Source organism: Haemaphysalis longicornis, unplaced genomic scaffold (assembly GCF_048455015.1).
Source record: "Haemaphysalis longicornis isolate Haplotype H1 unplaced genomic scaffold, Haemaphysalis longicornis Haplotype H1 scaffold_3, whole genome shotgun sequence".
NCBI lineage: Eukaryota > Metazoa > Arthropoda > Arachnida > Ixodida > Ixodidae > Haemaphysalis > Haemaphysalis longicornis.
Genome location: NW_027526335.1, coordinates 164,877,673 through 164,900,821, shown reverse-complemented (window position 1 = coordinate 164,900,821; position 23,149 = coordinate 164,877,673). Strand labels below are relative to the sequence as shown.

The 23,149-nt window shown below is 48.7% G+C and overlaps 1 protein-coding gene and 1 long non-coding RNA gene across 17 annotated transcripts in view; one reads left to right on the top strand and one right to left on the bottom strand.

Moving 5' to 3' along the window:
* The window catches only part of Tai (basic helix-loop-helix family member taiman), a 592,092-nt gene that overhangs the window by 229,743 nt on the left and 339,200 nt on the right, over positions 1-23,149 (top strand). The gene's annotated exons all lie outside the window — the stretch shown is intronic.
* LOC144175430 (uncharacterized) lies at positions 7,279-13,078 on the bottom strand. Its single transcript, XR_013323639.1, has 3 exons — positions 12,738-13,078; positions 12,147-12,245; positions 7,279-9,246 (listed from the first exon to the last, which is right to left on the bottom strand). It is a non-coding gene; the product is annotated as an uncharacterized LOC144175430 (long non-coding RNA).

Genomic DNA, 23,149 nt, shown 5'->3' with positions numbered 1-23,149 from the left:
TTGGTAAGGGACACAATCTTAGATGCATACAGCAGGTCAACATACTCCCGCTGATGCCCTAGACACCACTTGTCGCACTCGACATAAAGGCTTTCGACAGGGCTAGTGCGGAAAGCGCCGCATGAGAGGCGAAGGCCAAGATGCAACACTGGGTCGAGCATTCTCAGTGCGGTCTTTGTCGCCGACCCATACACGACACTGCCGTAGTCGAGCCGGGACCCCACCAACGCTGTGTACAGGCGCAGCAGGAGTTGTTTGTCGGCCCCATAAGATTGATGCGAGAGAACCTTAAGAATATTCATTGCCTTTAGGCATTTACATTTGAGCTGTTTGACATGAGGAATGAATGTAAGTTTTTCATCGAATAAAATGCCTAAAAACTTGTGCTCCTTGTTCACAGGAATTGGCACATTCGCAAGAGTGATGTCTGGGTCCGGGTGGACCCCACGCTTCCTGGAGAATACAACACAAGAGCTCTTTCCGGGATTAATTTTAAAACCATTCTTGTCTGCCCAGCCGGCAAGCTTCTTGACGCCGAGCTGGACTTGACATTCGCAGATGGACATATTACATGATTTAAAAGATATCTGCACATCATCTACATACATGGAGTAAGAAATTGTAGGCGGCAGTGCCTTCCCAAGGGAGTTCATTTTTACTATGAAGAGAGTGCAGCTTAGAACTCCGCCTTGCGGCACGCCATTTTCTTGCACGTGTACCTTTGACAGTGCAGAACCAACTCTGACGCGAAAGGTTCTCTCCGACAAATAGCTAGCAAGGGTGTTAAACATATTACCAGAAACACCGAATGACTTCAGGTCAGTAAGAATCCCATAACGCCAAGCGGTGTCATAGGCCTTTTCTAGGTCGAAAAACACAGTTAAACAGAACTGTTTATGCACGAAGGCATCCTTAATATACGACTCTAGTGCCACAAGTTGATCATTCGTGGATCGCCCCGCCCTGAAGCCTGCCTGGCAGCTCTCGAGAAGGCCGTTATACTCCAAAAAGTACACGAGCCTCCGGTTTATCATCTTCTCGAGAAGCTTGCACAGGCAGCTGGTCAGGGCAATGGGTCGATAGCTAGCGGGAGAAGAAGGGTCCTTCCCTTCTTTCAAGAATGCTACAACTATGGCATCCCTCCAAGACTTTGGAATGTGCCCCGAAAGCCATATCTTGTTGAAAAGGTGAAGAAGTGTTACAAGAGTGTCTGTGTGTAAGTTCTGTATCATTGTATATGTAATGTTGTCTGGGCCTGGAGCTGAGGGTTTACACGTGCTCAGAGCAGCCCTCAGCTCATGTAGTGAAAACAGGGAGTTGTACGAAGTCTGTGATTTGTTGTTGTCGTGTAGGGACTTCTTTTCACAAGAGGCTTTATGTTTCAGGAAAGTGTTCGTGTAGTGTGCTGAACTGGACACGTGTTGAAAGTGTTGTGCGAGTGTGTCAGCCTGGTCTTCCAGAGTGTCCCCTGTTGTACTGACCAGGGGCAGGCTGTGTGTCTGTTGTCCTTTGAGTTTGCGTATACGTGTCCATACTTTCCGTGTGTCTGTGTAGGAGTTTATTGATGTTATGAATGTACGCCAACTCTCTCGTTTTGCCTCACGGCGCACACGTTTTCCTAATGCCTTGGCCCGTTTGAACAAGAGGAGGTTTCCCGACGTGGGGTACCGACGAAGGATACCCCACGCCTTGTTCTGGGCCTCTCGCGCCCGCCTACAGTCCTCATTCCACCACGGCCTCCGCTGGTTGCGCGGGGCACCAGAGACGTGGGGAATGGACTTTTCGGCGGCGTCGAGGATGTGCGCCGTGAGCAGTTGGGTAGCTTCTTCAACGTGTAGGTGCCCTATGGATGTGTGGTGTAGTTTGGATGTCTCTGTAAATGTATTCCAGTTAGCTCGTGCTTCATTGAACCTATTATGGGAAGATGAACTGCTTGGGCCTTTATCTATATATGTAAGTGAGGTGGGGAAGTGGTCACTGCCATATGGGTCAGTTCCCACACCCCACTCGAGAAGAGGAAAGAGAACTGCGGAGCCAATCGCCAAGTCAAGACATGAGTATGTGTTGTGTCCTATGTTATGGTATGTAGGCTGTTTACTGTTGAAAAGGCATGCTCCTGAAGATGTAAGGAATTTCTCTATGAGGCGACCTCGGGCATCCGTGCGAGAAGAGCCCCAAAGAGTGTTGTGAGCATTAAGGTCGCCTGTCAGGATGTATGGTTCGGGCAGCTGGTCAACCAGCGCCTCGAAGTCAGAGCTTAAAAGTGAAACATCAGGAGGAATGTATATGGAGCATACCGTTATCAACCTATTAAATATTATCGTTCGAATTGCCACAGCCTCCAGGATAGTGTTCAAGGTGACAGGGTGGCATGCTAAGGATTTGCGGGCGATTATGGCCACACCGCCAGAAGAGTGTGTGCAGCCAACCCTGTCCTTTCTGTATACCAGGTAACTATTCAAGAAATTTGTGTTCTTGGAATTCAGGTGTGTTTCCTGAACACACATTACACTTGGCTGATTAGCATGCAGAATCTCATAGACGTCGTCAAGATTATTTAGAAGGCCTCTGCAGTTCCATTGAACGATATTTTCTCTTCCCATTATTATGTATTAGAGCTACTGGAGTGTCACTGTTTATGTAGGGTCTTTCGGGGCTTGGACTCTTGGACGGGTTTTCTTTACCTCATCTGGAGGTTTAGATGGAGGGACCCGCTCCTTCCGCTGCGAAGCAGACAGGAAGGGTCCCACATCCATGTCATCATCTGATTTGGAAGGGGTACCCGGCGTACCGGACCCCCTGGAACTGGCACCCTTTGCGGTGCCCTTCGTTTTGGCCGCGACCGCCGAGGGCGTCAGGAGCGCCCCGGGTGGCACAGGCGGTGCGGCGGAGGTGGGAACTGCTGCGGTTTCCTCCAACTCCATCTCCTCCGGGCCCTCGCATGTGCTTCGGGCCGGTGGAGAGGAGGAAACAGAGGGTGCAGCAGCATCCCCAACGGACGTGGATGCCACCACAGCCGCTGCTGACTTAGCAGGCGGTGCGGTGGCGGGTTGGGCTGCCAGAGGCAACCCAGGGGGGGGCGGGGGCGGGACCAAGTCCGACTCGCGGTACTGGGTCCCCGCCGAAACAAGACGCCGCTCCGCCCCCCGGCGAGCTGCGTCGGCGTACCTCCCCAGGGGGAAAGAGGCGAACCTCTTCCGCGCCTCTGGGAAGGTGATGTTTTCGTTGACTTTCAAGGCAATGATCTGTTTCTCTTGTTTGAACTTTTCACAGCTCCTAGAATAGGCAGCGTGTGGTCCCTGGCAGTTGGCACAGGTGAAGTTCTCGGATTTACAATTGTCAGTTTGATGATCATGTGCTGCACATTTTGCGCACGTCAATTTACCACGACAAGACGTTGTGCCGTGCCCAAACCGCTGACACTTGAAACAGCGGCGTGGGTTTGGCACGTAGGGTCGGATTGGACATCTCAAGAAACCTGCATTGACCGACTCAGGAAGGCTAGAGCGGTCAAGTGTCAAGATTATGTGCTTAGTTGGAATTATTTCATCATTTCGGCGTATGGTGATTCGCCTCACTGCTGTCACGCCCTGATCTCGGAGGCCCTCGAGCAGATCTTCTTCAGTCTCATTCATTAGATCCCGATCAGAGATCACGCCCTGGCAGCTATTGAGACTGCGATGGGGCGTGATCTTGATGTTGACATCTACCATGCGTGTTTGCTTGAGGAGGTTAGACGATTGCTGTTTGTTTTCTACTTCTATCAAAACTTCTCCCGTTGTGAGTTTTTTAGCCTTGTAGGACTTTCCCACAAGGCTTTCAAGATACTTGGAGATTAGAAACACGGACTGCGAAGTGATTGGTTTTGTCTTATCAAGAGATTCCATGATCAGAAAGCGCGAAAAATTATCGGGCTTTGGGAGAGAGATCGATTGCAAAGGAGGAAAAGATACTTCGGTGCGGCCCCTTTTCGGGGGCCGATCACGTCTTGGGGGGGGTTTGGAAAATGCCATATGATACATTGAAAAGCAGGGAGACGGGGGTACTTTCTCCTTTGACCTTACCCTGGTAGTCAAAGAGGTCCCGGAGCTCCCTGCCTGGTAGACAGGCAGGGAGCCCATCGGCCGGAGCTTGACCAAGGCTCCGACGGCCACCGTTCATGGTTTCTAACCCTCCACCTATAAACACATTGCCACGGTTGGATCCAGCGTATGTTTGGGGGCTCGGGGTCCGCGGTATCGCCAGTACCGTCACCAAGATTGCTCAAGGTGCCCCGTGCGGGGCACTATGAAATACTACAATGCCACCTAGCTCCATTCCGTAACAGAGTAGCTTGCAGCCTGCAGTAGCCAACTAGGGGGCTACTGTGCCGTAGTCTAGGATACAAAGAGACTAAATTGATACTAGAGTCTGCCTTCCAGTGTACTGCCACCACTGTTTGGGATGTAGCACACTTTGCTTGAAGAAATTCATCAGCTATAGCAATTCAGTCATTTAACCAATCTGTTGTGTCAGCAAGCACGATAACAATTATCATTGGATGAAATTAAGAAGGTTTACATTTACTTTTATTTGTCATGACACGAAAAATGATTGTATTTCATCTACAAACTTATTGAGTGAGCTGTATCGTGCTCTCCCCACCACATAGGGTTAACGGCTGCGCTGTAAAAAAGCTTCATACACGTGCATGCATGCAGACAAGGAAGTGTGTGAACTTCCAATTGGAACTGTATGCCATAGCTGCTACATGCAAGAAAAACCTATTTGCTCATGACGCAAAGGAACTCAAATTCAGAGCTTGAATGTTTGTTTTGCATGCCCGTGAATGGAAACAGCCTTCTTGTTTCAAGGAGGAGGAGGTAGCCTTTATTGTGGGAGGGAGACTCTACGTCAAGTGGGGGAAGGGGGAGTATAAGGTGGGGGGTTTGTAACTTGGGACATCTCAAATGCGTACAGTGCGACCCGAAACAGGTGGACTCCTTGAGAAGGTTGGATAGGCCGCGTCGGGTGAGGAGGGCAGGCTCACGACTTTAAACTGCTCGTGCTAGACCACTCTTGGAGCATGGAGGGTTCCAGTGTTCGAGGGTCGATGTAAACGGAGGTTGTATTTGGAGGAGGCCTGAAGGTTCTGTACCGCCCGAACTTAGGACAGTGCCAAATTAGGTGCTGGAGATTGGCAGGCGTGGGGGAGGCGCAGAAGGGGCATCGAGGCGGTAGAGACGGTGTGTACCATTTACGGTATGTCTCGGGGGTAAGGCTAGCATTTGCAAAATATTTGTTTATGAAAATTTCGGCTGATCTTGGGAGCGAGGGCAGGGTTGGATAAAAAGCCGGTTGGAGTCAGGGCCTTGAGGCGGTCTTTTTTTTCCTTTTTGTAATGCAGAAGCTGTATCGCAGGTGGTAATGTCTGAGTAGGTGGAAAGACCCTTTAGCACTCTCAGTTAGTGAAAGCAAGGTCTCTGCCACAATGCTGCAAAAACGCTTGTTTCTTAGGTGGAATTTGAAGAAAACTTGGGTATTTTGCAGTTGTGGGTGCACTTGTTTGGTTTGTTGATCACCAGTAATTTATTTTCATGTCTCGGTGAGATTGCCCTCGTACATTTGTGAATGATCGAAAATAAAAATGTGTACTTTTTTCAAACATGTTTCATACTTTTTGCCTTGGTTTACATTACTGAAGTCAAACAATGCAAGTTGTACATGTAACCCAAGAATGTCAATGCAAAGGCAGGGGTCAACAGCAGCAGTCATCGCTATGGGTTGCCAAATCCAGTGTTTTCAGTGTTAATTCGAGGTCAGGTTTTTTATTCGCAATCTTCGAAAACTGTCTCTGGTTGCTTGTTAACATATTAGGAAAGGTGTGATTAAAGTGTGTGTGTCCTTTTCTCTTTTTATTGCCTTTCTGTATTTACATCAAAAAGGCCTTTTTGCTTCTTAGTCAACTTATTTCCTAAACTTGGGCATATGTTTGATAGTAGTGACTAGCCTCAAGGGAACAAAAACTTCTGTCAGGGATGTTAGTTTACCTTTGAACCAATAACAGTTCAAACCTAGAGGTCCTCCATTATGAATACATGTAGATAAGTATCGGATATAAGCAACGTCGTCAATCTCGGGCACCTCACGAAAACAGCCTAACAGCTCAACGACATTGTTCAGCTTGCGTTGCCTTTTTAGTTTTCATGCTGGCCGGGCTGACGTAGTCTGCAAAGGGAGCGAAGAGGTGCTGCAGGAGCCTTCTTATTTGGTTTTGTGTTTTCCTGGCAAGTCTGTTCGCAGGGTAGTGAGAGGCGAGGAGCGAATCTTGTTTTGACAGGTCTTTTGTTTTGCTCCTTTTGTGAAGCCAGCAAAGTTTGTCCATTTGCTGCTTAATGATGGCGATTACCACCATTCAAAATGCCTGCAAACGATGGAGACCGAGATTGAGGAATTAAGAGCTGGGTTAGCTTTCAGAAATGCCAAACAAGAACGTTCGAACCAGATCCCATTTTTTTACCATCACCTCTTCTCACACTTACAAAAACAAGAACACTGACTTAGACCTATAAAACAATTTTGTTACCAGTGGTCTTGTTACAAGTCTATCACACCCCAAGTGGAACTAGCAGAAAATTTCAAGTTGAATCAGAGGACTGCAGATGACAGATTCAGAAGTGGACAGGAGCACAAATAACGTGCACTTTGAAATTTGTGCAACACTTGCACTGTACATGCTGCTGCGAGATACACCAAGACAACCGGGGCACAAGATGAAACCCGCAAGGGTCTCGCGCAGCTTTCCCGCCGCACAACAACTGCAAAAGTTTCAACCCCGTACTGGCTTGCCTGCAAGGCATCCATGTCTTGCTAGGCTCATGGCAGGAAAAAAAAAAAAAAAAAAAAAAAAACCACACAGCCAAATTAGAATGTTAAAAAAATAAAAAATCGCTTCAAACGCAACCGGCAATTTGCAAATGACTTCATTTCAAACAACTACCCCACCGAATGAATCTTTTTTTAACCTGCAGTCCTGCCGTACAAGAGCGACGAACCATCTTGGTGACCCTTTTTAAGGTGCTATGAACGACGAGCGTTTCACCTGCATTTCTTACAGGTAGTGGTGTGATAAACTACTATCGCTAACAGAAACAATGAAAGTCACGTTGAAAGCCTCGCACATGCTGAGCACGCTTTTCGTACAGACGTGTCGGCGCCGTAGAGTTCTTTGACACTCCAAAACAGCCGATTGCAGGTTAGGCTGCTGGCAGCATGCATACAACAGAAAGGCAAGGAAGGTGACACAACAAATGCATTTATTTAACGTATAAACTACACAAGTTCGGCAGCTTCAGTGTCCAGGAGATGCGTGGAGAAGTTCTTCATGATGGTCCTCGGAAGTGCGAACGAAGCTCGGTGACTGTACAGCCCTGATGATGTCCTGAAAAGATATGCCTGTTGGTCCGCGAGGTGCAAGCACCACAACTACTGCTGGTACACGTGAGTGCCAGCCAGCAGAGGACCCCTATCCGCCAACTGGGGACCGCGCTCTCTCTCTAGCAGGCAGGTTCTGCCGAGAGTACAACTGATTGGTCTGGTTTCCCAGCCGTTGCACGCACAAGAAGATTCCACTCTTTCATCACATCCCTTGCCCACCCACATGCCAGGTTGGTCAAGGATATAAATCTTGAGGCACCAGCACCACCTGCAGGTCAGCATTTGTACCTGAAAAACAAACAAACAAGCAAGCAGACACAAAGGCACACACACGCACACAAAAACAACGCAGTTTCACGGCACTCGCCACGGCACAATGAAAATCAAGCACAAAGCGACAAGCTTGATATGTACAAGTGGCGCTGCCCGGCGCCCCATCCACGGCACAACAAGCACAGGTGCGGCCAGCCGGAAACCCGGCAGGGACCCGAAGGGGGCCGTGTCGGAAGAACGGCCGACCACAAGAACAGGCAGGGCGCTTGGGGCAAAATCACCATTAGGCATTCAAGGAGCAGGGTCCCAGAGTGCAAATGATCAGCACCTATCGCGTCTCAGCGCTGAGCTGTCACTGCACACTGGCCGTCGCTTGAATTCCTAAAGCCAGCAGACTTGCCCGGAGAGAACGGAGTTATGCGGTGCTGCCCGGCGCCCCATCCACGGCACAACAAGCACAGGTGCGGCCATCCGGAAACCCGGCAGGGACCCGAAGGGGGCCGTGTCGGAAGAACGGCCGACCACAAGAACGGGCAGGGCGCTTGGGGCAAAATCACAGCACCGGGGAACTGGCACACACACTATCAGAGGTCTGGAGCCAGCACCCTGTCCTGCCATGCTACCCTGCCGTGTCTCGTTTGGAAGTAGCGTGTGAACGTTTCCCTCACTGCCTTTGCAGATGAAGAGTAATTATTGCTTGCCAAACGAGGAACACTCAAAAAGTTGTCACCAGCTTCTTGTTCTCGTCTCCATCTACCTGGCACAATACTACCATCTACAAGCAAAGTGTCCACATCATCTGAAGTGCAATACATGAACTGGGGCTGATTTTCAATATCAAGAGTTCTGAGATAATTGTGCAGAAGCACAGTGGACCATATCACTTCATCAAGTAGCTCTAATTTACCTTTCATTTCTTGGCGTAGAATCCTCCACCTGTTTGCTAGGATGCCAAAGGAGTTTTCAATAATTCTCCTGGCTCGAGAAAGTCTGTAGTTAAAGATGCGTCTTTCAGCGTTCAGTTGCTTGCCTGGGTATGGGCGCATTAGGTTCTCTCGGAGAGGGAAGGCTTCATCGCCGACCACAACATGAGGTGCTTCCCAAGGACTTCCCGGTAACTTTTTTAGGCCCGGTATGTGCAATGGGCCGTTTCTAAATTTAATCCCGAATTTGCATTCGTTGAAACAACCTGCATCTCCTCGGGATCCCGCCTCGCCTACATCGACTAGAATAAATCTATATCTGGCATCGCACACCGCGAGAAGTAGTGACGCAAACCGGCCTTTGTAAGTGCGGAACAGGCCTCCAGAGTTTGCTGGGGCCTCTATGTGCACATGTTTGCCGTCGATTGCCCCAATGCAATTAGGAAATTGCCAGAGGTTTTCAAAATCAGTCCCTATTTCTCTCCATCGGGCAGTAGTCATTTCTGGCAAGTACAATGGCTCTAGAACCTTATGCAAAGCTTTGCAAGTCTGCAAAACGTAACGGCCCGCCAACGTCGAGGAGACCCGGTACGATTTAGCAATTATCTGCTTTGATGATCCGTGGGCCAGGAACCTGAAATAGGGAATATCTAGACATCACACGCCATTGCTAATGGTTTCTGCATAAGTACATGAAATTTACAATATGATGGCATTATAGCTTGAATAAACCAAGGTGCAAACAAAATCCTGTTCGGAATGCGTGTGCAGGTTTACACGAGAAAATATGAATAATCTAAAGCACAATGTTACACATGTTGCATTACCTGCGAGCTGAAATTAGTTGAGCCCCCAGAGAAAGTAGACAACCTTCCTATTGCTCATCTGTGCAGTAGTGTTGAAATGGTGTTGAACTTATATATACAGCATGTCCTTAAAGGAGCCATGAAGAGAAAACACAAGTTTGGTTCATTCAAAAGATTGTCTCGTTAGAATCATACTGACACAACTTTTAACGTGAAGTTCACTCAAATAAGCCACATAATTAGGAAAAAAACGTCGCATGCCCCTGGCAAGGGACACTTGTAAATGCACAGCTGGAGTGAGCCCGCGCCAATGCCCGCTTTACATTCCTACCCATCATTTTCTTTTGTACCATAGCTCTTCTTGGCCAATCCCCCTAAGTGGGTATGCGCCCATCTCCCCGCGAGGGGGACTCGAGTAAATGCGTTGCATAGGGGGTGGGTGTATGCGTTAACGTTTAGTGTTTGGGGGGTTGGTGGTATCACGTGTACACCACGCCGCTGAGTCGCCAACGCACGCCGCTGACGACGTAGTTTGAATGAGTCAAGGATATAAGGCGCGTTCGTAGCATTGGATTCTGTGTCGGTTTTGTGGCGCAGTGGGTAGAGTACCATGTACCTTGTGTTCCGCCCGCAGGGTCATGGGATCGAAACCGGGCGCCGGTAACTTATTTTTTTTATAGTGTAGTGGCCTGGCTGCGGACGCCTACAAGAACGGGAACGGGTGACATTGTGAGTTAAAGAAATGCTCTGCATTTAAAAAGGGAATGGCCATGCGACCCACTAGCTTATTTCCTGCAACAGAACCTATGATGTCACACGAGACAGCTCTGTGATTGGAGAAGGGCGGCAAAAACAAACAAAAATTAGGCAGAGTATCAGCCTGCCGAACAAGCTATTAGCCTTAAATTTACGGCGCATTCTTTTTAAAGCCGTAAGAATGGTGGTAAGTGTAAGTTACGAAAGCACATGTAAACATAGAAGTACCGCTGCGTACTACTGTTGTTGGTACTGCGCGCACTATTCTTGTTTAGCTGCACAGGACTGCGAGGCTTTGGGGTTGTCTCAGACGACACTGGCCGGTTGATTGACGCGACGGTGTCTTACGTGAACATATCTGTCGAGCGAGCAGTATGTTTCACGAAAAGATTTTCTCCCAGAACAGAAAAAAAGGCAGAAAACGACACATCACGGTATGGTGGCGCCATCTAGGTTCATTAACGTAAACAAACGCGCAACGTAACGTAAAACAAACCGCGATACCAATTCTGCCGTCCAGGGTGGAGACACCCTTTGAACGGTCTCGTGCCGCTGCGATTGGGTCAACGTGCTCTGCGCGTTGTTTGTTTCGTTTCCCACGCGACCCAGCAACGCGAAACAGATCAGTTGATTCAAACTTCGGCAGTTAATCGTGTTGCGGCGATAATTCTAGCGCGATTTTGGTACGACTTGCTTCGCCGGCGAGCGAGAATGGCGGCCCCAGCGTGTACGTGTCTCTACTCTGTACAGCGGACGCGGGAATCAAGGGACTCTAGGCTGCAGAGCGGTCTGTGATGTCATAGCAGCTACGAAAACACACGATTTAGCGGGAAAATTAAGATTTTAACATAAATTGATTAATTTCTCAGTGAATAAAGCAGCGTTTGCATTCGAACAAGTGCTGGGGGCACTACAAAACACGAAATCTTTCGAATAACACAAACTCGTATTTTGTCTTCATGGCTCCTTTAATGAACCTGAGCCTGATTGAATGGCATGTGATACTCTTGTCTGTGGAAGACCAACGCATGCGCTGAGACCAGATTTCTACGTTGCAACACATGATGCTGCATATGAAGTGTGTTGTGCATGCACAGTTCGTATTTCTAAGTACCAACCGCACGAAACACACTCCAGTAACCCGAAAATGTACACATTTTTTCCGTCTGGTATTTCATATCATGCTGTTATACTACAGTTCATACCATGAGCTAGCTGCAGCACTGTGGAGGCTACATTGTTATCAATAGTGCGCCCACTGAGGGCGCCTGACTCGTCATGAAGGGGGTCCTGAAAGGGCATTCCTTTCTCCCTTCTGGCACAGCAAGGCCCCGGCGCCCTGAGGGGGTGGGCGGTTGACAACAATGTAGCCTCCACAGTGCTGCATCTAGCTTGTGGTATGAACTATAGTGTGAAGTTCAGGAGGACAAAAGACAAGACTTGTAAACCCAAGCACTGCTCTTAGCTATAATTCGGTCAAAACATGTACAGCCAGCCAATTTTGCCGTAATATCACGGGAGCGTCGACCAGCGTGTGGGTCAGTGCCTTACTACGGTAGAAAGCGGCAAACGTGCGAGAGTACATCGCATGCACAGAGCGATCCCGCCAGTGCAAAAGTCATCTGCTAGGCTATTCCTGCAAGCACGACACAGCCCCTTTCCGCTGGTTATCAGCTGCCTTGCTGTGAACAAGGAGCACACAAAACTACTGTCACCGCTCCGGCAATCAAGATAGGCGGCTGACAACTTGTGGAAAGGGGCTGTGTTGTGCTTGCGGGAACAGCCGAGCAGACAACGTTTGCACTGGCGGGACCGCTCTGTGCATGCGATGCACTCTCGCTCGTTTGCCGCTTTACACTGTGATAAAGCACTGACCCAGACGCCGGTCAACTCTCCTGTGATATTACTGCAAAATTAGCCGGCTGTACTTTAAAAGCAAACTGCATACTCAAATTTAACAGCTCAAACTTACTTCAACGTTAAGGCGAGCTTCTCTCCGGCTGACACAGTGACTCTTGTCACCCTTTTTGGCCGGATCAGTGGGCTCACCAAAGCAAGGAGACGGTCAAACCTGCACGGTGGCAACAGCAGAATGCAGGTGTAAAACGGGAACGGCAATGGACGTGGATAGAAGTTTGTCGGTTCAGCAATGTACGGGGTAGAACAGGGCAGCCACTTTTTCCCGACTTACACTGCTATGAAAGAAGACGAGTTTGTGTTTCCCACCAAGCATTTGTTGTCCTAGGGGGCAATGGCACACTATGCATGCAGGTCCCCTTGTACCGGCGTTTACACATACGAAGATGCTTACACGGTCATGGCCCGAACAGAAATAGTAGACGGATAAATGAAACACGACCATCTGTATGATGACCCCGTTGCAAAAGTAGGCATTACTCGGGCAGACTTGTTGAATGCAATATCGCGAAGTCAAGCCAGTTGTTTGTCCCTACCCCCTTTAATTTCATAAAGGTTAGCAGAACGCGCGGCTTCCCCGCTAAACATTGCGCGCACGTGTCACAAAAACGGATGCAAAGAAAGTGCAAATAAAAAAAATAATTACCTTTCAACCGACATCCGGAAGTACTCGAAGAAGTCCCGGCCTTCACCAACCCTCATTTCTTGGACCAACGTGAAGTACTCACTGCTTTTACGTCGTCCTCTGAGTATCTGCCGCATAGGCTTATGTCTACGAGCCACTAGTCGCTTCTGCCTCACGGTGTCGGCTACAACAAATGCCGCCATGAGGGGAAAACTGACTCGAGGCGCATTTTGAATGTATGCTACTAAACATTCCTTCACAGGAGTACTCATCTGGTGACGAACTAAAATCACTGCCACCAGCAAAAAAGCACAGACGCTAGTTGCCGGTAGTGATCAGACCTTAGTGTCTGGTTGCCAGCGGACTAGCGGATTGCAGTGGCGGCTCTGAAACAAGCCAACGGTGTTGCTAGCCATAGCCTCCTGGCTAGCTCAAGAAACTGTTTCGATGAATGCTCGCTGTCCAAAAAGAGGCGCTGTTGACGCTGTTTTGGCTCTGAGGATGTAGCAGGTTGTCATTGGTCCGCTTGGTGGGTAGCCTAAACCAATAGAGAGGCTCTCGTGGCGCCGGAGTGCGCGGTGTGCCGGAGGTACCGTTTAAACCCCTTTCGCCTTCCGCCGCGCGTTCCGGCCGCCGGAATGATTTTGGACGGACCGGAACGCCCTCGACGGAGGTACCGTTTAGAGGCCTTAAGCCATCGCCAAGAAACCTGACTGCGCGATGGTAGTGGGGCTTCTATTTGCGTTTGATGTTATCGCTTCAATGCGAACGTGCGTTTAATTAACACGCCCATAACTATGTTCAAGCGGTGGCCCGCATTACGCCACTCGTACCCATAGCACGTCACTGTAGCGCGAAATTTGAGAGCTTTTTTGTGTGTTTCTTGCGTTTTCTCAGTTAAAAATGAAGGAATCTCACACTAACGTGCAAGACTTGAAGGTCGCGAAGCTGTACGCAACCTTCACGACCGTCACGACAGTTTAAGTCCACGATTGCAGCCCGTTTGCTTCTTCTTCGCTGCAGAAGCGACTAATTACTCCATCTTTGTTGCTATAACGGCGAAGAAGCATCAAATCGAAGAAGCAGAGCGAACGAACGGAACGCGCACACTTAAACTAGGCGCCCGCAAGTGCAACGTGTACCCTTTCACGTGTTCTGTGTCAAGCAGGTGGCGGTATTCCTCCCCCCAGGGTCACAGCCGAGTGAGTAAGCCGTTTGACTCTTGTGTAATAAATCGCGCTTGTAGCCGAGGTGGCAGAACAATTGACTCTAACTCCATTGATCTACCAGACACAGGTTCGAATAGTCGTTGCCGGTGATGTCTTTTCTGTATACGGTTATACTGAGTTTCGTGAAACGCCGGAATCAGCGAATTGCTAAATAGCTTCGCTGTTTAAATAAAAAACGTCTCTCGTGGCTGGGATGCAGCTTAATCAGTTACCAATATCTTGTTCTTTCAAATTGAACAACGTTGTAGTTGGTCTCCACGACCTTTTTAATGTAAGTACACTAGCTAGCGCAGACGTGAACGCGAGAGTGTAAACCTAATGCAGGCAAACCACCGCCAGATGTTCGTGTGGCAGCCAGTACATCATGCAAACCGCGCAGTCGCTCCCGTTCGATGTGCCGCTGCGACGACCGGGCCTTAAAGACGGGCAGCCTGTCGGGAACTGCATTGTTGCAGAGTTGAGTGGAGTGGCGCACCGGTTCGCCGACACAGAGTCAACGGCTTGTCACGCTCAGACGAGGACAATGCCGCACGTCCATCGGAAACACGTCGGCGGCTGCGGTACGATGGGGCCTGGGAAAACACCTGTGCTAAATAATCTCACTTATGCGGTGACTTATTTGCGCCCATTCGTGCCGTGTTTCGTTATAGTGGTCGTAAACACTCTCATGTTGCGGGGTAAGGGAGATAACATATTCGGCACGACCCGATGCTTTAGCGGTTAGTGAGTTATACCTTCAATATAAACTGCCCGCACAGTGTTGCCTGGTTTTAAACAAGACAAAGCGACCGGAAAGAAACTGCAGGCATAATAAAATGCGTAGACTCTCAACCGGGAGATTTCTTTCCCGCCGGTATCGCCTTTGAGCTCGGCTCTTGGGGCGTGCGGCTCTGGAAAGAGATTTGTAAACCAGCATGTCGGGGCCTGGAGGGCAGCCTGCGTACGAAAGGCCGGAAGAAAAATGTGCATCCGGGTCGCTACGCACGTAGCTTTGGTAGGCCAGAGGGCGAAGTGGAACATTTATTGGAGGTGTACGTGAAACGCGAGCAGCGTCGCCGATGGTTGGGCACGCCGATGGCATGAGAATGTCTCTTTTGCACACGAAGAGCTCAGTGGATGTTTCATACTATATATTTTTTTAACTTACCTTCTGTTGGCTGTTGCCCTGGGTTTTGAAGTCATTGTTACATACTCATTTAATAGTCTATTTGGAATACTATTTGGCTTATAATGATAATAGGACGCACTGGAATTCTATCTGACTTATAACAGTGATAAGGCACGTACAAGACGGTCGTTAGCAGCTTAAGATCATTACCCAGTTAAAACAGCGAGGATGAAAATTAAAAACCGTTCTTCCTGAGGAGGAAATGGCTCTTAAAAGAACATGAACAAACTCGATATCTTGCGCTGCTGAGCACGAGGTCGCGGGTTCGATTCCCGGCCGCAGCGGCCGCTTTTCTGATAGAGGCGAAAAGCAAAAACGCCCGTGTGTGCGAGATTTCGGCGCACGTTAAAGATCCCCAGGTGGTCAAAATTAATCCGGAGCCCTCCACGACGGCGCGCCTCATCGCCTGCGTTGCGTCGGCGCGTTAAACCCCCACAATCAATCAACAAACTCGATATCGCTGTGTATTCGTGCGTGGGGAAAATCGCCGGAAAGATTTATTTCCCACAACTGCTTGTGAATCAAAAGCGTCGTTTTTGGCTTAAGGGAATCGCTCGGTACGCATCCGCAGGTAAAAATCCGCGGAACTTTACAGGGAAAAAACTGTGGTTGATTCCTCTGTCATAGGAATCGGTAAAACACGAAAGTGAAGTGTGCAGCGAAATCTGCAGCTGAGCATGACTTGCGGGTCGGCGGCTGTCTTGTGGGTGTGCCTGGCGAGCAACGTCCTGCTGGCGGGTCGCTTCGGCAAAGGAGTACTGGCGTCATTTCCGTGACGGATATGACGTCAGTGAAATCTTAGTGTATCCTGGCATAAAACACTTTCGTGTTAAAATATAAAACCCGAAAACGAACAACCCTAAGTATAACGTGTTCTTTGGTTCTAAAGGTTGCTTCGCCGCAAGACGACCGTATGCGCAGGGGTGAATCCATTACAGGCCGCTTGCTTCGTTGTACTGGCGTCACTTCCGTGACGGATATGAAGTTACTCAAATGTTTGTGTACCCCGGAATAAAATATTTTCGTGTTAAAATCGTGTAGTACAAGTTCTGCGAGTAGTGTCAGATTAGCGGATGTATATTTCGCATTATTACCAGCGGTTGCTTCACCGCTAGAATAGTTCTCGTGCGGTGGTGCGCACTTTACAGGTAATTTGGGTAGAGGGTTCGTCGTGAGAGGCTAGACAACATCATTTATCCAGTCATAATGCGCATAGTGGGTCAGGTAGGCGTAGGATGTCTCGCGTTAAAACCGACACCCCCAAGATCTAAGAAAATCCGCGTGGCCTGGCAAAACTTGCGCGTTCAAGCTTGAGCGGTGAGCGTGGAAACTGCCGGTAGTTAAGATGTTTACACTAACTGTTTCCGTGACCTATTGAACAGTTATAAGCCATCTCAAGCACGTGAGCTTTGGACGGTGCCTAGCTTGCACAGAAAATTCGTATATCGTCTCTGTCTGTCTTCTTGTCTTCTAGCGCGAACATACAATAGTCGAACCGGCGACCTAAAACTCTGAGGGAGTTCTTTGCAAACACCCGTGTGGCCGAGAGGCAGAGCTCAGGAAATCTTCCGAGACAATTGCAAGCACTTGTAGGCTTCTCTTGCTGTTACCTCCTCCTAATTTTTTTCCCTGCACTCTCATGCAACAGTTCACAATTTGCCGACGCCTGGGCGGTTCTAACTGCGAAGGACTCATTGAAGATCACAAAATACGCCTACTCAGCGAAATCAGCAAAATCCGCTCCGGGTCCGGGGAACTGCGTGTGACGTGTGAACTTGTCGTAATGCCGGCGTATTTTTTGCACTGGGAATGAACGTAGCGTGTTTGTGACAGCTGTTCAGCTTATTCGTTTCGAAGTTTGTGACCTGAGCCACCGGATGGCTGACACTTACACAGGCAACTAACGGCTATCCCAGAAGAGGCTTTTGCGCACACGGGATATAACTGACAGCATTTTAGTGCCACGAAGTGTCGTACGGGGACATTATACCGGAGTCGGTAAACAGCGGTTCCGGGTATATAATGCAACAGTGCACGTGGGAGGTGATGGAAAAGGCCATAGCGAACCGCCCAGCCGATGCAGCTGCTCGATGCGTGCGATCCTTTGTACAGGCAGCCGGGAAAAGTCTAAATACATGTATAGCACAGGCAGTAGTTGGAAGCGAACCTACGACCCGTTCGCGACAGGATGGTTCGCTAAGCACTCGTCCGTGCCAATGCGACTAATGAAAAATTAAAGCCGTTCCACTCAATGTGAAAGATGTCGGAAGTGCACAGCAGTGATTCGCCGTAATGGGCTTTAGCGCCGTTATCCGCTCACTGCTACCACCTAATGCAATTCAAATTTCCCGCCTTGACAGTGCTCGCGCGCCCCCTGCCTGAAACTGCGCCAGCGCGAGTTTTGTTCTTTTTGTGCTTGCTTTTCCTCCCGCACGTGCTGGCGTTGCACTGCCACTTTTTTTTCGCTTACTATCGCAAAAACCAACCCAACGAGTGTTCCTAACTAAATCAACCCGGGCGCTGCCAGTTAATTACGTATATTTTGCCTGAAATTTACTTGGAGTTTTCTTTGCGCTAAACAGCGCGGAGTTGTATGACAAGCGGTAGGGGTTGACGAGTATCGAACGCTTATGACTATATATATATAAACCGCTTGGCTTTCGAAGCCTCTGTGGGATGCCCGCGACTACATAACGCCGTGTGGCTCTACTCGGGTCCAGCGAGCGAGCTGCGACGACAAGGCGAGCCCCTAAAGTGCCCTGCGCCTAAAACGTCTAGCCACACAATTGGAGTTTCTAGATCGAACACTGAGGTCAGCTCACCAGGCTAAAGCTAAAGGTAAGTGCATGGTGGCGCCATACATACACAGCCATCCCGAGCCAATTTCAAGGGTGAATTATGTCCTAGTCAGCGCCCCCGCGTGGTAAAGGCATACAGCACGACCGCCGGGAACTACAGCGTTACGGCGATTTCCCTGCCGTATGTTTCACCGGCATGCCATGCTGTGTGTACGGAAGCCGTCCGAAGTTTCTTCGCGGGAAAATGAAGCGGTCTGAAGCAATGCAGCCGAAAACTCTCTAGGGCACCGAAAAAAATGTGTAAAAAAAGTTGTGAGCACCGGGTTGACCGGGTCGTTCGTAGCGAAAAGAAACAGTCGTTTTATTCACTCAACACGAGTACTAGGAGCTGCCGAGGGCATGCGAGACACGCTATCGCTTTCCGTTTTTTTGCGTTTGCAGTGCCCTAGATGTTTTTTTTTTTTTTTTTTTTTACGGCGAAGCTGTTTATAGGTAGGGATCCGTGCAGTCTTGTTGTTTGAGGTCAAAGAACGCCTTTATTGCAAATTTCAAGCAAAAAACATTGGCCGCGTATATTCTCCTTTCTTTGCAAATGCCGTCAAAAGACGATAGTCTTTATCGGCTTTTGCGAAGTAAATGCCTCCCTTCGCTTTCCCGCTCACCTCTCATGTTGTTCCTCTTTCGTCGCGCTCCTCCCAAGGTAAAGACGCCAAATGTTTGCTTAAATCATTTTAAATTTCCGCGTTCCACTGCTCCAAACCGGGTGTCTCGATGAGAACGCTGCCGTACGGCGAAGGCGAGCGTTAATCGAGGCGCCCTACTTCAACGTTTATAGAACCGCGTTTCCCTACTCCATGTGCGTTGCAAGCAGAACGTGAAACCTATCTAGTGCAACCTTGCGTAACTGTTGCCGGTTGATTTCTTAAAATGGCGCCAGAAGCTATAGTGGCGCGTGCGACAGCAGGCGACGGAGGAGTGAATTCTTTTTCTGCAGTTTATGAAGTATTTAATTTCGCAAAAGTCAAGCATGCTTGATTTTTTATAAAGGAACACTGCAAATATCACTTCTGTATTGATTTGTTGTCTCATATTTGCGTAATGTCTTGTTCTTCTTCAACAATGTTGACAAGTATGAACATTACACCGGACATAGACGTGTAGATTTAGCTGTGACTATATAAGACTATTGCGCAGGCATTGTTTTGCTTTGGCCGGGTGGTTGAATCGAGTCACAGACAGACAGACAGACAGACATACAGACAGACCAAAATTTCTGGGTTTAAGTAGCCCAAGAAAGACTATCGTCTTAAAAAAAAACACTCTAGCTGGTCATTTACTGTCACAGATAGAAATGGCCTATTTTCTTCTTGTTGTTTGTTTACGGGTTGTCTGTCCTCATATACATTATTCTAGCTTCGTGCGTTCATTGCCGATTCGCCCGGCTCCACGGGCGGCCTTTAACCGGTTGTAGCCGTTAGCAATAAGCTCGCATTGTAAATGGACATGTATGTCCCAGCGGGTTACAATTAGAGCGCAGCAATTAAGGCTCCCTGAAGGAAGGGCGAAATGGTCTGGAGAGCTGGCGCGCAAACGCGAATTAACGCTGACTAACCCGGCATAAATAATTCCTGGGCGGCCATCGTTCAAAGCGACCTTTTCTTATCCGTATTCGTATAACCACCCCAGAAATGCGCTGATAAAAAAAAAAAAAAACGTGAGCTCGTGAGTTCTTAAACGGCATTTACCAAGAGAAGAAGGCTTGTAGTACTGAACTTGGCACCTTTAAAGTAGGGAGGTGTTGCTAGTCATTAAGTTCTAATACCTACAAGTGCGTAACGTTAACTGTTAATGAATATATATCGTGTGCTTTAATTTTGGGGTTACCTGTTGGGGGGGGGGGAGGGAGGGGGGGCAGGTATTTGAGAACTTGCGAGGCGATTTGGCCTCGAAACTTTGTAACAATTTCTATGTTCGGCTTGCTTTTTAAGAGCCTACTATAAACGGCTTCGTCCGTTGGTTGGAGCCCGCGTAGCTTAATCGTTTTTGCTGTTCAAATAACGCATAAGTGGGCCGTTCGTTTTACTCCTTCGTGTGCTTGTTCCGGGGCTAATTATCATTTCGAAGGAGTGGTTCTTTTGGGGAAGTTGCCCGATTAATCTTTCGTAATGGGTGAAAAAGCAGGCACCGGTTCTCTCCGCCCTGTTTTACGCCAGGAATGACGTCAGCCAATTAAACCGTCAATAATTGCGTACGAGCCAAACTTCGTCGTTTTTCCTTAGGTGTTCAACGCGTAGACGCTTCTGAATCCGCGCCAGACTCGTCGTCCGGCCAGAACTGGAACATCCTTTGAGAATAAATCCTCCCCGGGGTTGTGTAATCGAGCCCGCTTCGGTTGCTCTGATAAGCTCCGAGGGAAGATAGGGGTCGCGGTTCCTCGCAGTGCGAGAGAGTATGCCTGCCCATTTGTCGCTGCCGATAAACGTTGTCGGTTCCGCTTTGTTATTTGTGTGCGATAATTAGTAGGACCTATGTTGGCTGTGCATACGCGTTGTTGGCAGGTCGTTTGTCAGGCATCGGTTGGTGATTGGTGATTTTCTGTCGATCGATGACGCAAAATTAGCGGTGATAGCACAGCATCTCAGGGCAAACCCTCTTGCATCAATTGCTGTATTAGCACTTTTGTGCTCCATTTTCCTACCGGCGATTGCCAGCAGTATCCTCTGATTTGATTGATTGTGGGGTTTAACGCGCCGACGCAACGCAGGCGATGAGGCGCGCTTTAGTGGAGGGCTCCTGATTAATTTTGACCACCTGGGGATCTTTATCGTGCGCCGAAATCTCGTACACACGGGCGTTTTTGCTATTCGCCTCCATCAGAAAAGCGGCCGCCGCGGCCGGGAATCGAACCCGCGACCTCGTGCTCAGCAGCGGAACGCCTTAGCCACTGAGCCACCGCGGCGGGTAGCAGTATCCTCTGCTGAAATGGCCCAGTTTCACATTTTATGCGGAGTTCAAAGGGCTGCAAATGGAGCAAAACAGTGGTAATACAATAATTTATTCAAGAGGGTGTGTCTAATTTGTTTTGGCTGTCGTCGGGCCCTAATTGCAGTAAACAAATTTTTAAGCTTTCTTATTCATGCCGCGAAGACAGAGAGAGAGGGGGGGCGATGAAAATGAAACATGAAAGGCAACGGTCAAACAAGAGACAAAACTTTGGCCGACAAGGCCTCAGTCGATGCCAACGTTTCGACAAGATGACTTGCCTTCGTCGGAACCTGACTACGGAAAGTCTTCTTTTGCGCCGGTCTCCGGCCGCTACCTTGTCCAAAGATTCCTCGCATTAATATACCAGGGGCTCTGCATGTCGGTTTAACGCATCGCTTGGCAGATCGCACTTTCGTGCACTGCTTTCCGCATCGCTTTTCCGTGTGACGCTGCCGTCTTAAAACGAGTCTAGCAAACGGATTTTGCGTAAAAATGGGGCCCCGCTTTGGTAGTGGGTACAAATCGTCCTTGTTTAGGAGGGTTTATTCCACACGATCGTGTTGCGTTATCCGTTTGCGACGTATTCGAGGACACAGGGAGCGAGCCAAGTTGTACCAGCACGTACCACTCCGGTTCTGGCGCCTCCTAACCTGACCCCGGCCTCTTAATCCGATTCACTTCTTCCGCATTTAAAATCCGCGCTTCCTAGCTCGGCCGTCGTCTGTGATCGAACATCTCCCTTCGAAGGGTAATTCCGTATTTATTCTACGATGGTCAACCAGGAACGCCAGTCGATGCCTGTGTAGATTCCTCACGCCTATGCGTTTCCTCACGAATACGGCCCCGAACGGAATTGCTTGAGGATGCCGGGGAAGGATTAATGACTAACACGCTCGCCAGGTCACGGAGGCTTGTAACGTTGGTCAGCAAGACGTGAGACGTTTGCTTGAGTCAGGCGTACGCAAGCTTCCTTTCTCTTTGTTATTTTTAGTTTTGAACTCTCTTTCTCATTTGTCCTCGGGGGATAAACTTTAGTACAGTCAAACCTCATTATAGCGACGTAGCATCGAGACAGCAAAGTAGTTCGTTATATCCAACATTCGTTGTAAAAGTAGAGGTAAAAATCGCCTCTGAGAAATCGAAAATCTGGCTCGAGCAAAAATACTTGGTACAAAAATTCACCTTTTAAGGCTTCGAATGCACTATGAACAAGGTAACTCTCACCTTTCTCCTTGTAGCATTTCAACCTCAATGAACTGGAACATGAGTACGTGAAGTTACAACGGAGCAAAGTTCACTCGACCATACGGGCCTGCGTCCTTGAGTATTTGATGAAGGATGTGACCTTCGTCTGGTGACTACTCACAGCACTGAGCAGGGTGTTGTCCAGTGTCTACAAACAAAAGGGCCTTTATTCGTCTGCAGTTTCGGACGACGGGGTTTTCTTTCAAGTAGCTTCTCACACTCCTGGTCAAATATTTATTCGTTATATCCGATATGGCGCGCGGCTGTCACGGTTTAAATTTCGTTATAAAAGAGTAAGTGTCATTGAAATAAAGCGTGACCAACCGAACTTTATATTTAGTTCGCTGTAGCCGATAATTCGTTGTATTAGTGTTCGTTAAAACGAGGTTAAACTGTACGTTTCTTATTAAGTTTAACGTAAGCACTCAGGCGTAAGGCAGTGCTCCTCCAGTTTATACTTTCTCCTGTGGTTGTCGTTGTATTACGAATAGGTCGCGACTTTCGCGACTGATAGGCTCTTCCGCCAGTTTGCCGCCATATTGTTACGCTGTCTGGAAATCGCAGGGTAGTTTTAAATGCTCGCTCATATACACGCCGACGTCAATGAAAAGTCGGATCACTTAAACCAGCATTTTAAATTACTTTATTATTAACGAGACCCAATCCCGCTTTGTAAACAACTCCCTTTACACATTAACTTCTTCAAACACGCAGATGGAAGTCAAGGAGGATCGCATAAAAGCTGCAGGATTTAAGAAAGAATAACGTATGTGGTGGGTTTGGGAGTCCGTGGAATAAGAACTGCGTTGGCGAAAATGTCGCGGTTCTTCGACCACGACTGTGCAAACGACTCCTAGTCGTGGCAACGGGTTTTAAAAAGGGCCCCCTTACGTTCGAGCAAATACGGTCGTTAGCCCGCATTTGGATTTCGACGCAGACGTAATCTTCGTCCCGTAGCCGTTGCTGCGCGAAAACCCGCCCTAACGAGTTTCTTTAATGTGCCCTCGG